The sequence below is a fragment of the Hippopotamus amphibius genome, chromosome 4 (genome assembly GCF_030028045.1).
Source record: "Hippopotamus amphibius kiboko isolate mHipAmp2 chromosome 4, mHipAmp2.hap2, whole genome shotgun sequence".
NCBI classification, from domain to species: domain Eukaryota; kingdom Metazoa; phylum Chordata; class Mammalia; order Artiodactyla; family Hippopotamidae; genus Hippopotamus; species Hippopotamus amphibius.
The window spans coordinates 56,383,644-56,393,433 of NC_080189.1; the positions used below are offsets into that span (position 1 = coordinate 56,383,644).

At 40.2% G+C, this 9,790-nt stretch overlaps 1 pseudogene; it reads left to right on the forward strand.

Annotated features, from left to right (window-relative positions):
* The first annotated feature begins 8,285 nt into the window (after nucleotides 1–8,285).
* On the forward strand, nucleotides 8,286–9,184 carry LOC130852413 (craniofacial development protein 1-like; annotated as a pseudogene).
* The last annotated feature ends 606 nt before the right edge of the window (nucleotides 9,185–9,790 follow it).

Genomic DNA, 9,790 nt, shown 5'->3' on the forward strand with positions numbered 1-9,790 from the left:
GTGTGAAAAACTCAGACACAACAGGACGAAGAAATATCTGCTGGAAGGGCACACTACTCTGTCCACATATCATAGCCTGAGGCTGATATCAGGAGGATTCATAAAAGAAACACAATCTTTCTCAGAGATTATTTATATTTTCCAGAGCAGGAGAACCAGTGCTAAGATCAATGAAACAACTTGCCTGAACAACCAAAACAGACATCTAATTTAGTGCTAACAATGTTGGTTAGTGACAGCCAGAAGCCTGTTATTTGTCAAATTTAAAATTTAAGAGAGAGAGCATCATGTTTTCTTATGAAGAAGTTTTATTGAGATACAGTTAACAGACAATAAACAGCATATATTTAGAGTGTACAATTTGGTATCCCAATCTCCCAATTCATCCCCCCCCCCAACCCTCCCCACTTTCCCCACTTGGTGTCCATGTGTTTGTTCTCTACACCTGTGTCTCTATTTCTGCCTTGCTTTTCCTCTTTCATAGTTGTTAGCATTTGCCTTATGTATTGAGGTGCTCCTATATGGGGTGCATATATATTTATAATTGTTATCTCCTCTTCTTGGATTGATTCCTTGATCTTTATGTAATGTTCTTTCTTGTCTCTTGTAACATTTTTTATTTTAAAGTCTATTTTATCTGATGTGACTATTGCTACTCCAGCTTTCTTTTGATTTTCATTTGCATGGAATATATTTTTCCATCCCCTCACTTTCAGTCTGTATGTGTGCCTAGGTCTGCAGTGGGTCTCTTGTAGACAGCATATATATGGGTTTTGTTTTTGTATCCATTCAGCCAGTCTGTGTCTTTTGGTTGGTGCATTTAGTCCATTTACATTCAAGGTAATTATCGATATGTATGTTCCTATTACCATTTTCTGAATTGTTTTGTTTTTGTTTTTGTAGGTCCTTTTCTTCTCTTCTGTTTCCCACTTAGAGAAGTTCCTTTAGCATTTGTTGTAGGGCTGGTTGGGTGGTGCTGAATTCTCTTAGCTCTTGCTTGTCTGTAAAGCTTTTGATTTCTCCCTCGAATATGAATGAGATCCTTGCTGGGTAGAGTATTCTTGGTTGTAGGTTCTTCCCTGTCATCACTTGAAATATATCTTGCCACTCCCTTCTGGCTTGCAGAGTTTCTGCTGAAAAATCAGCTGTTAACCTGATGAGAGTTCCCTTGTATGTTATTTATCTTTTTTCCCTTGTTGCTTTTAATAACTTTTCTCTGTCTTTAATTTTTGTCCATTTGACTACTACATGTCTTGGCGTGTTTCTCCTTGGGTTTATCCTTCCTGGGACTCTCTGCACTTCCTGGACTTGGGTAGCTGTTTCCTTTCGCATGTTAGGGAAGTTTTCAACTATAATCTCTTCCAATATTTTCTTGGGTCCTTTCTCTCTCTCTTCTCCTTCTGGGACCCCTATAATGCGAATGTTGGTGTGCTTAACATTGTCCCAGAAGTTTCTTAGGCTATCTTCAGTTCTTTTCATTCTTTTTTCTTTATTCTTTTCCGCATCAGTGATTATCACCATTCTGTCTTCTAGGTTACTTATTCACCCTTCTGCCTCCGTTAATCTGCTATTGGTTCCTTCTAGTGTATTTTTCCTTTCAGTGATTGTGTTGCATATCTCTGTTTGTTTGCTCTTTAATTCTTCTAGGTCTGTGATAAACTTTTTGATCTTTGCATCCAGTCTTTTTTCAAAGTCCTGGATCATCTTCACCATCATTATTCTGAATTCTTTTTCTGGATGGGTGCCTATCTCCTCTTCATTTAGTTGTTTTTCTGGGGTTTTATCTTGTCCCTTCATCTGGTATAAAGTCCTCTGCTTTTTCATTTTCTCTATCTTTCTGTGGCTGTGGTTTTCAGTTCCACAAGATGAAATACTGCTGATACTGCTTTATACTGCTGTCTGCCCTCTTGTGGAGGAAGCTATCTAGGAGGCTCGTGGGTGCTTCCTGATGGGAGGGACTGATGGTGGGTAGGGCTGGGTGGGCAGAGCTCAGTAAGACTTTTAATCCAATTTGGTGGGTGGAGCTCAGTAAAACTTTAATCTGCTTGTCTGCTAATGGGTGGGGCTGTGTTCACACCCTGGTGGTGGTTTGGCCTGAAGCTACCCAGCACTGGAGCTTACAGGCTCTTTGGTGGAGCCAATGGGGGACTCTGGGAGGGTTCACACCAATGAGCACTTCCCAGAACCCCTGCTGCCAGTGCCCCTGTCTCCTCGGTGAGCCACAGCTGCCCCCCACCTCTGCAGGCAACCCTCCAACACCAGCAGGCAGGTCTGGTTCAGTCTCCCATGGGGTCACTGCTCCTTCCCCCTGGGTCCTGGTGAGCACACTATTTTTTGTGTGCCCTCCAAGAGTGGAGTCTCTGTTTTCTCCAGTCCTGTGGAGGTCCTGCAATCAAATCCCGCTGGCTTTCAAAGTCTGATTCTCTGGGGATTCCTCATCCCATTTCTGGACTCCCAGGTTGGGAAGCCTTACATGGGGCTCAGAACCCTCACTTTAGTGGGTGGACTTCTGCAGTATAACTGTTCTCCAGTTTGTGAGAAACCCACCCAGCATTTACAGGATTTGATTTTAACGCAATTGTGCCCCTCCTACCATCTCATTGCGGCTTCTCCTTTGTCTCTGGATGTGGGGTGTCTTTTTTGGTGAGTTCCAGTGTCTTTCTGTCAATGATTTTTCAGCATTTAGTTGTAATTCCGGTGCTCTTGCAAGACTGAGTGAGCGCACGTCCTCCTACTCCGCCATTTTAATCCTGAGAGCATCATTTTAATTAATACACTATTTTTCTCTTGGGCCTGCTGAAAGTCCTTTAGTGCAGCATTAGGCAGAGTAAACTCAGGGAGTTGGGGAGAGGGGTTAATTCCTACATAGCAAAGAATCACAGTAAGTGTTCAAGGAAGAGGATCAGATGTTATTATTTGACAGCCCCACGAAGAAGGGGAACCTGTGGCATCACAAATTCACCCATATAGAGAAACTTGCATAACTCTTACAGGAGTTTACCACTTTTCTCCCGAGGACAAGCAATAAAATAGTCACAACATAGATTCAGGGTCTTAGAGTCAGAAAATGTCACAGAAGGTGCCACATAGACAACCTTGCACTCAAGACAGCAACCCTATCAGATTCAGTCATTCATTCAACAAATGTTTTGAGTACCCACTGTGCCCCAGCCACCATACCAGACTCCATCAATGCATTCTGAACAAGATAGACCAGGACCCCACCTCATGGAGGTAACAGCTTAATGGGTGAGACTAAGCACAAGTAAACACATGAATAATTACAGGTTTTGAGACAGTCTATGAAGAAAATCAATAGATGCTGGGACAGAGAACAACACAGGGAAGAGGAAACCCAACCAACCATAGATAGGGTGGTCAGGCAAGTCCTCTCTGGAAAGATGACATTTAAGCTAACTCCTGTAAAAGCAGAAATTTTCTATGCAAGGAGCTGAGGAAACACTATTCCAGTTAGAGGAAATGGACACTGAAAAGACTCTGTGAGGGTAAATATCTGCGTTGAAGTGAGGAGAGGAAAGGAGGTAAGGTTAAAGACATAGGCAGAGGTCAGATAATGCAGCCCTGTTGACCATGATAAGGAATTTGGATTTTACCTTAAATGCAATAGGAAGACTCAGTAGAGGGACAATAGGATGTAATTTATAATGAAAAGGGTGCTCTATATATATCATCTCCTATGGCGTAGGAATGTCCCTGTATAAACTGGCAAGCTAAGTACCAGTTGCTTTAGAATCTTTAGACTCCTCATGGCCCATGTGATTCTCATATTTTCTAAAAAGTAAGAATATGTGCCTAACAGTTCATCTTGTAATAACAGTAGTCACAGTAGTAGTAGTAATAGCAGCAGCAGCTAATATTTGTTAAATGCTTCCTTTATGACAATCACCATTTAAAGGTATTTTACATGTATTAGTTCAATTGTCACAATTCAATGAAGCATGTTCAATTTTTATCCTTATTTTACAAATGAAGAAACTTAAGCAACTTGTGAAACAAGTAAACGCTTTCTATTTCAATGTTTTCTGTTCTTATCTTTATTAATTCCTTCCTCCTACTTTCTCTGGGTTTAATTTGATCTTTTTTTTCCCTAGATCCCTGAGATGAATGCTTACAAAATGGATTGTCAAACTTTCTGCTTTCCTAATATATGCATTAATTTTCCTCTAAGCACTATTGTAGATGCATCCACTAGTCTTAGCATGTTTTTGTTGCTGTTGTTATAATTCAGCTCAAAATGTTTTCAAGTATTCATTGCAATTTCTTCTTTGATCTAAGATGTATCAAGAAGTGTACCACTGGGAGATCAAGATGGTGGAGTAGGAGGATACTGGTTTAACCTCCCCTCATGAACACCAAAACTACAACTACATATAGAGAGACTTTTGCTGAAATTGACCTGGGGACTAGCAGAACAGTTTTTCTACAACCAAGGCTTTAAAGATTCACATGCAGTCTGGTAGGAAGGGAGGAGAAGCAATCTGGTCAGGATGCACACCCCTAGCAGGGAACACAGAAGAGGAGGGGAATATCACAGGCTAGGGGATCCTTCCTGGGGAGCAACATATTTTAAGCCACATAGTAGGTATCCCAGCCCTGGGGTTCACACCTGGAAGATGACTCCCCTTAGCTGGTTTGAAAACCTGTGGGGCTTACGGGAGGGCTATAAGTAACCAAAACTCTGTTCTTGAAGAGAGTGCACACAGACTTGCTTACTCCCAGCCACGGCACAGAGGCAGCAGATCGAAAATTGCCCAGGACTCTGGCTTGCTTTCCAGCACCACCCAGTGCACTCCCCAGCCTGCACTGAGCTCCTGCTCCAGCTCCTCTTGCTCTGATGGTGCCCCCCACTAAGGTAAAGGCTACCATTGCTAATGAGAGTGCACACACATGGAGAAAACAGAGCTAGCTTGGACCCCAGCCCTGCCTCTGACCAGGGTGGAGGCTGCTATTTCCAGCTTTCATACCCTGCACACACTCCAAAGGGAATGAAGCTAGCTCCAGGGCAGAGACCATCATCGCAGGAGCACACATGCCTGTGCAAACTTGGGAGGGGGCAGGGCCAGGTCTGTGGCATCAACCCCTCCAGCCCCAACCCCACCTCTAACCAAGGTACACACACTAAGAAAAAACTGAAACAAGCACAGAAGTGTAGTTCCAATCCCTCAGACCCTGGCCACATCCCAAACCAATGCAGAGACTGCCATCACACCCAGGGAAAACCCAACTCCTCCAGGGCTCCTACTCCAGATCCTCAGCCCCACCCCCTGCCCTCGATAGGGTATTGATGGCCATTAAGCATAGGAGAAGCCCTGGCTTGCAGCTGGCTCTGGCTCTAGCTCCTCCAACTCCAGCCCTAACTCCCACCAAGATGGTGGGTGCCAGCACATCCCAGAGGAAGATGAAGTCCATGCTCACTTCAGATCCAGGTCTCCCACCAAAGCCACTAGGCACATGGTGGATTACATAGGGATGCTCCCACAATTGGAGATGATCTCAAGGCTTGGGAAGGTAACTGTTTCACTTAATTTTATAGAGACAGAGAAAGTCAAACAAAATGAGAAGACAGAGGAATATGTTGCAAATGAAAGAACAAGAAAAAATATCTGAGGAAAAAACCTAATGAAACAGAGATAATCTACCTGATAAAAAATTCAAAGCAATATTAATAAGAATGCTAACTGAAAAGAGAAAAAGAATAGTTGAACACACTGAGAATTTTAACAAAGAACTATAAAATATAAAGAGTAACCAGTCAGAACTGAAGAACACAATAACTGAGATAAAAAAATACACTAGAGGGAATTAACAGCAGATTAGGTGATAAAGAACACATAAGCGATCTGGAAGATAGAATAATAGAAATCACCCAATCATAAGAGCAAAAAGAAAAACAAATTTTTAAAAATGAGAATAGTTTAAGGGACCTTGAGACATTATAGGAAGCCCAGAAGGAGAAGAGAAAGAGAAAAGGGTCAAAAATGTATTTGATGAAATTACAGCAGAAAACTTCCCAAACCCCCAACAAAGAACACAGATATCCAGGTACAGGAATACAGAGAGTCCCAAAGAAGATGAACCCAAAGAGACCCACACCAAGAAATGTCATAATTAAAATGACAAAAGTTAAAGATAAAGAGAGAATTCTAAAGGCAGCAAGAGAAAAACAAAGAGTCACATACAAGGGAACCCCAAAGGGTATCAGCTGATTTTTCAGCAGAAACTGTGCAGGCAAGATGGGCGTGGCATGATACATTTAAAGTGCTGAAAGGAAAATCCTAAAACCTAGGATACACTACCCAGCAAGGTTATCATTCAGAATTGAAGGAGAGATAAAGAGCTTCTCAAACAAGCAAAAACTACGAGTTCATCAATACTAAACTGACCTTACAAGAAGTGTTAATGGGTCTTCTTTAAGTGAAAAAGAAAAGGCTACAACAAGAAATAAGAAATTATAGGAAGAGAATAATCCCACAGGTAAAGGTAAATATGTAGTGAAGGCTGTGGATCAACTACTTAAATAATCTAATAAGAAAGTTAAAGACAAAAATAATAAAATCAACTATAACTACAACAAAGAGTTAAGGGATAGATGTAAAGATGTAAAATATGACATCAAAAGCACAAAACATGGGGGGAGGGAGCAAAAAAATGTAGCTTTTAGGATGTGCTTGAACTTAAATGACTATCCGTTTAAAACAAGTACATATATGAACTCCATGGTAACCAAAAACTTAAAAATGCATATCAGATATACAAAAACAAGAGAGAAAACAACACAAACATAACACTAAATAAAATCATCAAACCATAAGGGAAGAGACTTAGTGAACAAGAAAAGAACAGAGAAGAACTACAAAAACAACCAGCAAACTAATAACAAAATGGCAATAAGTACATACCTATCAATAATCACTTTAAATGTCAATGGACTAAATACTTCTTTTAGTCATATAGTGTGGCTGATTGGATTAAAACAAAACAAGACCCATCTATATGCTGCCTATACAAGAATCTCACTTCAAAGCTAAATACATACACAGACTGAAAGTGATGGGAAAGAAAAAGATGTTCAATGCAGATGGAAACAAGAAGAAAGCTGAGGTAGCAATACTTATATTAGACAAAGTAGACTTTTAAAACAAAATCTATAATAAAAGACAAAGAAGGGCATTATATAATGATAAAGGGATCAACAGGAGAAGAGGATATAATATTTGTAAACATATATACACCTAACATAGTACCACCTAAATATATAAAGCAAATATTAACAGACATAAAGGGAGATATTGACAATAACACAATAATAGTAAGGGCCTTAATACCCCACTTACATCAATTGACAGATCATCCAAAGAGAAAAACACTAAGCAAACAGTGATCTTAAATGACACAGGGCCCTTTCAGCATTTAGAATTATCTATTTTTATTTCCAGTAATATTTTTTGCCATAAAATCTACTTTGATATTATAGCCACAGTAGCTAGTTTTTGGTTAGTGTTTGTATGGTATATCTTTTCTGTCATTTTACTTTCAACTTATCTGTTACCTTTTATTTAGTGAATGACTCCTATAAATATGACATAGTTGGGTCTAGTCTGACAATATTTGCCTTTTAGTTGGAGTGTTTAGCCCAGTTACATTTAATATAATTATTGATATATTAGGTTTAGGCTATCTTTTGATATTTTTCCCATCTGTTTTTAGTCCTTTATTCTGCCTTTTCTGTCTTCTTTTGGATTAATAAAATATGTTTTCTTATTCTGTAATTAGCTCCTCCATTGGCTTTATACATTATTCATTTGGTGGCTACCTTAGAAATTGCAGTTATCTCTTTTCCTTCCTCCATCATAGCTCAAGACTAAGGCAGGGCAAAGCACTACACTGTTCCATATCTCTGGTGCTTCAGGAGTAGATTCTATGTCTTCCAGAATATCATGTTTTCATCAACATACAGCAATTAAATGTATGGCTTTTTTCTGAGTCTTGTTTTTCCAGACAACTCCATTAACTGTAGATTTCTATAAGTTTTTAAGAAAATCCTTTGTCTTCTTTATGCAAGATAATGTAGACAATTGCATTAACCAAGTCTTCTTGCTTACATCGCAGGGGTTGTGATATTTTCTGACATAAATACAATGTTCCGACATGCTGCGGGGGCTGCCCTAGCTGCCCCCGCCCCCGCCACAGCCTTATGGTCTCTCCCTAGAGCTTTCCCGTTGTGGGCAGCTGCTGTTGCCCTGTCCTCCCCGTGCGGCAGCGACATGGAGGAATTTGACTCAGAAGACTTCTCCACCTCGGAGGATGATGAGGACTACGTGCCATCGGGTCAAGAGTATAGTGAAGATGATGTAAATGAATTAGTGAAGGAAGACTAAGTGGATGGTGAAGAGCAGACACAGAAAACCAAAGGGAAAAAAGAAAGGCTCAGAGCATTCCGGCCAGGAAGAGAAAACAAGGTGGCCTCTCATTAGAAGAAGAGGATAAGGAGGATGCCAACGAGGAATCTGGAGGAAGTAGTAGTGAGGAGAAAGATGCAGCTGCAGAGCAGGAAAAAGGCATTGAGTCAGAGGATGCAAGGAAAAAGAAGGAAGATGAACTATGGGTCAGCTTCCTCAGTGATGTAGGACCAAAATCAAACATGCCTCCGAGTACACAAGTTAAAAGAGGAGAGGAGACTGAAGACACAAGTTCAAGTAAATTATTGGTCAAAGCAGAAGAGCTAGAGAAATCTAAAGAAACAGAAAAAGTTAAAATCACCAAGGTATATGATTTTGCCAGTGAAGAAGTCAGGGTGACTAAGGAAGTGGATGCTACATCTAAAGAAGCCAAATCCTCCTTCAAGCAAGATGAGAAAGAAAAACTCCAGGCTAATGTCCCTCCGGCTCTGCCGTCACTTCCTACCAGGTCAGGGTTAAAAAGATCAAGTGGCATGAGTAGACTTTTGGGGAAAACTGGAGCCAAGAAGCAGAAGGTGAGCACCCTAGAGAAGTCCAAGCTGGACTGGGAGAGCTTCAAGGAGGAAGAGGGCATTGGTGAAGAACTAGCCATCCACAATCGAGGGAAGGAAGGGTATGTTGAACAGAAAGCTTTTCTAGACCGAGAGCATCACAGACAGTTTGAAATCGAGTGAGATCTCAGGCTGAGCAAAATGAAACCCTGATATGATGAGGAACCTACAGTAGCTTAATCATATTTACAGCATGAGTTTTTTTGTGTGTCTGTGAAATGTTTCCCGTGTTTCTCATCAACTGTTTCCCAGCAAGGTCTTTTTTTCATTGAATTTCTGTCTTTGTATCTTGATCTCAAGTGATTTCATTCATTTTACTTTTAATAGTTTGTCCTTTAAAAAATAAAAAAGTAAAAAAATAAATAAATGCAATGTTTTCATCATAATTTACTGAAAAAGGAAACCATCCAATGCCTGAAGTAAAAGTGGTCCTAAGGAGTCCTTATCAGTAACTCTCTGTCCTGCAGAAGATACATCAGCTTTCTGAACATCATCTTCATAATTCTTGAATGATTATGAGCTAAATTCCCACTTCCACCATGTCCTTAATAATGCACCAAACTTAGAATAGTTTAACTCCTTTCCTCCCTCCTGCCCTTTGTGCTACTCTTGCCATATATTTTACTTCCACATGTTATAAAACCCAAAAGACATTTTTACAATTATTACTTTAATCAGTATCCTTTATATTTACTTGTTCTGGTGATCTTCATTCCTTCCTATAATTTTGTGCTTCATTGTGAATCATTTTCCTTTTTC